This window comes from Nicotiana tabacum, chromosome 23 (assembly GCF_000715075.1).
Source record: "Nicotiana tabacum cultivar K326 chromosome 23, ASM71507v2, whole genome shotgun sequence".
NCBI classification, from domain to species: domain Eukaryota; kingdom Viridiplantae; phylum Streptophyta; class Magnoliopsida; order Solanales; family Solanaceae; genus Nicotiana; species Nicotiana tabacum.
Window position 1 is genome coordinate 41,241,512 of NC_134102.1, and position 7,091 is coordinate 41,248,602.

A 7,091-nucleotide genomic window follows, 5' to 3' on the forward strand; every position below is an offset into this window, starting at 1 on the left:
TTGTGGATCAGTTATGACTTGCAGAGATTGAGATCGAGGATGACTCGAGTAAGAAAATTCTTGAATACGGGTTATATGGCACTTTATAGAGATACGGAAATCATGGAATGATTAAATTGTTATTTTAAAGAACGTAGTACACATGAAGTATGAATTTGATTGGTGGTGTTAAGGCATGATTACTTCTTTGGGGGTTGTTGTGCTAATGGGGCTTGTGTCTTTCGGTCCGTTCTGGCGGTGCAATTTAGATTTGAGCAGAGTGAAGGACTCTCTAGAAGGTTCTAATGGGTTCAAGATTTATATATAGCAATTGAGAATTTCTCCTGACTTGTGTATGGATAAAATCTGAGATTTTCATTTGATGGTGCCTGGACTTACGAAAATTCTGTTGACTATGGATTCTACATTTCAGTATAAGAAAAGAAAGAGGAACAATTTTAAATTCGCATGAGGTATTTTCATAGTGAGTGTTACGGTTTGGGTATTTATGGAGGTGCTTAAGAAGAATACAGTGGCTTATGGGCCTTAGGGCGATGTGGTTTTATGTTAGGATGTCTTGTAGTGAGCTTTAGGTAAGGATAGAAGTGTTCTGACAAGGAGAAATGTCAACTTAAGGGTAATTCAGAAGAAACTCGGAGAAAATAAGACAAATAGGTAACATGATGGATCAGTATGGTAATGGTATGCTCGGTTCTTTTGGTTCTTACGATGAGGTAGGGCTTTACAGGTGTTTTGTGGCAATACTCTTGGATTTGGCGACCTGCGTGGCTGGGTTGAGTTAGAGAGATTCAGTTCTAATAGCTTGGTTATGTGCAAATGGGTTTCGAAGAGTCCTCAATGGTTTTTACCACGGTTCGAGGAGTATATTTCTTGCCGGCGTGAGGAATATGTTGCATATTGGGATTTTCTCCGGGTGGAGATCAATTGGGATGTTTCTGATTGATCGGGTATGTATTCTTCTTGTGACTCAGAGTGATTATGAGATTCTTGTACTCTTCACAGGATGGCATGGTAGACGTAGTGTATTGTGTGGGATTGAGATTTGCAGGTGCAAGGTCAAAATTCAGTTTTAAAGGGAAGGACATAAATTCGTAGGCAGCATGGACGGTTTCAGATGACTAGGTAAATGATATTATTAATCGGCATGGCCTGATGAGAGTATACATTTCACAAGGGGCAATGTATTTTGATTCATCGATGCTTCATTGGTATTGCGACACTCTCCTGGTTGATCGACTACTGATATTCAAATTTTGCTATATGGCACGGGAGAACTGTAGAAGTATTTCTCGTGTGATGATTGTGTATGAACGATGTGTTAGACATTCGGCAGTGGAGTTGGGATCAGATAGGGTGATTCGTGTGTTCTATGGATTTGGAGACTGGGAGTCCTTAGGAGCAGATTGTTTCATGGTTGTGGATTGTGAAGTCATGGCCGAAGCTAGCCTGATGATAGTATGTGTTATGATTCAGTCATTGTTGACTTTCGGAGGGTTATTTATCTATCTGTGGGTGACCAAAGTTGATTTGGGGTCCATTGGTAGGCCCAATTAGGATGTGTATTCTACACCGAGTCTGACTGGTAGGCTCCCTACTGCTATTGTTGAGTGATGTGCCATTCAGTTGATGTTGAACTTATTCATGGTCTGAAATGATCTGTGAGTTACTCTTCTATGCTACGAGAAGTTGTGTTTCATTGGTTATATGCACACATGGTGTGGATTTATTGGGGGCCTTATGGCAGAATTTGAGCGAGATGAGTATTTGGGTATTGCATGATCGATTGCGTATTCTTTCAGGTTTTGGGTGGCATTTTTTCCATTTGCCTCTCCTTCATTATTGATTTTGAGCAGGGTGGCTCGAGGTAGATAATATGGACCAGCATTTGGATGGGGGCACAGATTGCAGTGGAGTTATGTTAAAGTATGAACATTGCGTTAGAATCCTGTGATGGTTCTTTGGTGTGTGATGGATTTTCAGCATTTCTTTGTAGCGGTACTTGTTAATCTGGAAGGGCAGTTCTCTCATTTGAGTAATTTTCCATGTCCGAATACATTTGAATTGTTGCATATTGGCGCACGGATGGCACGGTTTGTGGCTCTGAGTCATATCGGTGTGGCATGTATGTGGGATAGTTGTGTTTAATAATATAAGGTCAATGGACCCAGAATGGCTACTGTCAGGTCCGATTCCAGTATATTTGGGAAGACGACATTGAAAGTCAGCTTAGGAGAGGATTGTGGTTCTGGTTGGGGCGAGAGAGCTCCATGACGTGTTGATCTGATAAGAGATTACGAGATTCTACGTGTATCTTTTATTATCGGTAGTGTACGAAGTTTTGGGGTGATGTTAGTTTGATATGGGGTTTAATACTAGTACTTGGTTGATTTTGGAGTAGTTACTGTGATCAGGAACGGTGCCACGAGCATATGAGTTATATAAAATATTAGTTGATTATTTTCGTGGTCATAGTTATGGATCGATGCAACTCGTTTGGCCTTATACAATGTGTGGATATGAGATTCGGGTCTTGAAAAGAATTCTGGATGTTAGAAATTTGGCTGCAAGGTTATTGGGCTAAGGTTAAATTGATGATTTTTAGTTATGTTGTGTGGTCAGGCCTATATAGAATAGGGTGACATGAGATCACCACCGGGTACGTGCATGGTAAGATAGAATAGTGATTTGATGGCCTGGAAACAACTCCTGACACATTCGAGGACGAACGTATGTTTAAATGGGGGAGGATGTAACGACCCGGCCGGTAGTTTCGAGAGTTATAGCCCCGTATCCCTCATTTCTGCTTCTTTTTTAGTCCTTCAGCTATATTGTGTTATACCGGGTTAGTTGGTTCGGGTCCGGAGTGGTTTCGGAGTGAATTGAGACACTTAGTCTCTAATGTAGAAGCTTAAGTTGGAAAAGTCAACCGTATGTTTACTTATGGGTAAACGATCTCGGATTTGAACTTTGATGGTTTCGTTAGCTCCGTTAGGTGATTTTTGACTTCGGAGTGCATCCGGAATGTGATTTGGAGGTTCGCAGTGGAATTAGGCTTGAATTGGCGAAAATTGGAAATTTGGCGATTTTTGGTCGGTAGTGGAAAATTTGATATCAGGGTCGGAATGGAATTCCGGAAATTGGAGTAGGTTCGTGCTGTTATTTGTGACGTGTGTGTAAAATGTGAGGTCATTCGAACGTGGTTTTGTAGGTTCCGGCATCGTTCTTGGTGTTTAGATGTTGTTTTGAGTGATTCGAAGGCTCGACTAAGTTTGTATGATGTCATGTGATGTGTTGGTCTGTTAGGTTGAGGTCCCGAGGGGCTTGGAGTGATTCCAGATGGCTAACGGGGGGTTTGGAATTTGGAAATGCAGCTGAACAGCTGTTGCTGGTGTTTTTCCGCACCTGCGGATGTGGAGCTGCAGGTGCGAGGTCGCAGGTGCACTTAGGGAGCCACAGATACGGAGTTAGAGGATCTGGGCTGGAACCGCAGGTGCATAAGAGTGGTCGCATCTGCGAGCCCACAGAAGCGCGGCCGAGTCGCAGATGCGAAAGTGAGGATATTGGCCTTTTTTGCAGAAGTAGAGGGAGATGTGCAGGTGCGAAACCGCAGGCGCGAGAGGTTGGCCGCAGCTACAGAACTTTGAGTATTAAGTGAGTTTTGCACCTGTGATGGGAATTCTGCAGGTGCGGTGTCGTAGAAGCGGGCAAGTGGACCGCAGGTGCGGTTTCGTTGGGCTGAAGGTATAAAAAGGGTACTTCGTGATTTTTGCTCATTTTCACCATTTTCAAGTCAGACCTTGGAGTTTTTGGAGCGATATTGTGAAGGGGATCAAGGTTATTCACGGAGGTAAGTTTCTTGAGCTCTATTATCATTGGCCATGGTGTTTTCCCGTTGATTTCCCATCTAATTAGTAGGATTTTTGAAGAGAAAGAAGGGGTTGGGGCTTGGGATTTCGGAGAGTGTAATTTGAGGGTTTAAGGGACCAAATGATGTCGGATTTTGATGAATTTTGTATAGTTAGACTTGTGAGTGAATGGGCTTTCTGGTTTTGCGACTTTTGTCTGATTTTGAGACGTGGGCCCGGGGGTCAGATTTGAGTCGATTTCGGGTTTTGGGTCTAATTTAGTAGTTTTCTTGTGGAATTGATTCCTTTAGCATATATTTATGGTATTGTACTGCTTGTGGCTAGATTCAAGACGCTCGGAGGCCGATTCGAGAGGCAAGGGCAATGCGGAGTAGAGATTTGCTCGGATTGAGGTAAATAACAGTTTTAAATCTTGTCCTGAGGGTATGAAACCCCGAATTTTTGTGTCATGCGATTATTTTGGTGGTGACGCACATGCTAGGAGACGGGCATGTGGGCTTGCACCGAGGGGATGGTGACTTGGTCCGTCCCGTGAAACTGTAAAATTGAATAATTTGTTGTTAGCCATATGCTCTCTATGTGTTGTAGAGATTTGACTGTAAATCATATTAGAAATCATGTTTAGATTATGTGTTGGCACTGTAGGGACCCACAAAGGTCATGTACATGTTGAATTATCTGCTAAATTGTTGTTTTGTACTCAGTCACAGTTTACTTATTATTTTATCTCAGTCTCTATTGTTCATTATTTAATGCATCATATCATTGTTGTCTGGGCTGATTTAATGATTATTGAGAGCCCGAGAGACTGGAGAGATTTATGACTGAGTGAGGCTGAGGGCCTGATTGTGAGATATTATACTATAGCATGTGAGTTGTCCGTGCGGATCCTTATATTATACTATAGCACGTGAGTTGTCCGTGCAGCACGTGAGTTGTCCGTGCGAATCCAGATATTTATACTATAGCACTTGAGTTGTCCGTGCGGATATAGATATTTATACTATGGCACGCGAGTTGTCCGTGCTTATAGGGCTTGGGCTGTAGGAGCCCCTCCGGAGTCTGAACACCTCCAGTGAGCGCGGGTACCTATTGAGTATGAGTGCTGAGGGATGAGAGCCGAGTGATTGAGTTATTGTGACGAGTGGAGTGACTGTTGCCCTGAGAGGTTATACTTGCTTTCATTTGTTCTTACACTTAATTCATGTGTCTTTAGAGGGAAGCCAAATGAAGATCCAAACACACATCTAATGGAATTCGAGGAGATTATGAACACCGTTGAATACAATGGTGTATCACGAGATGCATTGTACTTAAGGGCATTCCTCTTCACACTTAATGATTATGCAAAGTAGTGGCTTCGAAGCTTACCCACGGGATCGATTAGAACATGGGAGGAGATGACCAGAAAATTTCTTGATAAATATTTCTCCTCAGCTAAGACGGGCAAGTTTAGAAGAGAAATCCATAACTTCTACCAGAAAGATACTAAAACTATTTTTGAAGCATGGGGAGAGGTTTAAGGAGATTGTTCGAAAGTGTCAACATAGTGGAATTGAACTCTAGATGCAACTCCAGGACTTTTGGGATGGATTGACACCGGCCTCGCGTAGAACATTGAGCAATATAGCTGGAGGATCGTTGATGAAGAAGACTCCAGAGGAGATAGTCACAATTCTTGATGAGTTATCTGAAGATGCAAATTAGTGTGCCTCTGAGAGTGCTGAAAGAAGAAGATCAACTGGTATTCACCAAGTTGATGCTACTACATATATGCAGGTACAACTTGACGCTATGGCCAAATAAAAAAGAAAGCTAACCTTAGCCTCGATACCAAATGAGCGTCATGCAACGTTTGATATATGTGGAAGAGGACACCCTACTCATGAGTGTCAAGTCTCAACTGAGGAAGTAAATGCTGTGGGGAACTGCAATTTTAATGCAATGGGTCAGAGGCACCTCGAATTTTCATGGAGTTCACCTAGAAGTACTGCGAATGCATGGCAACAAAATAACTCTAGACCTCAGGGACAAGAAGCTCCAACATACCAAAATCAGCAGAGGCATCAATTTCTGCCTCAACAACCCATTCAGCCTAGTCTAGAGGATCTAATGAAGACCTTCATTATCAAGACAGATGAGAGGCTGGGCACCTTTGGAGCAACTATCAAAGAACTGGGCATACCTTTTCGAAACCTGGAGAGACAGGTTAGGCAGATTGCAAAAATATTATATGAGAGGGCTCCACAAACTCTCCCCATTGATACTGAGAGAAATCCCAAAGAAACAGTGAATGTTGTAAGCTTGAGAAGTGGGCAAGTGTTAAAAGATCCCACCCCGATCCAAAATGATGTGAAACTTGAAAAAGAAAGTGGGGAGTAGCTGAAGAATGATGTTGATAAAAAGAAGAAAGGCCCAATGAAATCTGAGAATAAAAATAAGGGAGAAAGTTCGAGAAGGGAGGAACCTGAGGAGAGCCGGCATATGCCTGCTTTACCTTTCCCTCAAAAGTTATATAGAGAAAAGCTGGACAAGCAGTTTGAGAGATTTCTGAATGTGCTGAAACAGGTTCATGTAAACTTACCATTCATAGAAGTGCTTTCACAAATGCTCGCTTATGCCTGATTCTTGAAAGAGCTCCTCACAAAGAAGAGGAAGATAGAAGATACCTCAATGGTCAAGCTCACAGAGCATTGTAAGGTGTTTTACTATACCTTGCTTATTAGGAACTATAAAGTTTGATAAGTCTTTATGTGATTCTGGTGCTTCGATTAACTTAATACCTCTATCTATTTACAGGAAACTGGAGAAGGAGATTGGAGAGATAAGGTCAGTGCCACTATCTTTGCAGCTGGTAGACCAAACAACTATAACACCCGAGGGGATAGTGAAAGGTGTGTTAGTTCGGGTGGATAAGTTTGTATTTCATGTGGGTTTTATATTGGTGAATGTGGACAAAAAAATGGAGGTGCCCTTCATTTTAGGAAGACCATTCTTAGAAACGGGTAGAGCTATATTGGATATACACGAGAGAAAACGCATTCTTAGAGTGGGTGAGGAAACTGTGACTTTTCAGATGAATGTAGCAAATGGGGAACAAAAAGACAAACCAGCTGCAAGTGTTTAGTGGAAAGTGAAGGACTCAAAAGAGAAGGCTGCACTGAGCGAGAAAGATAAGTGTGGGGAATACCCCAAAAAGGTTGAGAAGAAGTTATCTGCAAGGAT

The 7,091-nt window shown here is 42.2% G+C and overlaps 1 non-coding gene across 1 annotated transcript; it reads right to left on the bottom strand.

Annotated features, from left to right (window-relative positions):
- Positions 1 to 5,314: 5,314 nt before the first annotated feature.
- LOC142177810 (small nucleolar RNA R71) lies at positions 5,315 to 5,422 on the bottom strand. Its single transcript, XR_012706361.1, has one exon. It is a non-coding gene; the product is annotated as a small nucleolar RNA R71 (small nucleolar RNA).
- Positions 5,423 to 7,091: the final 1,669 nt, after the last annotated feature.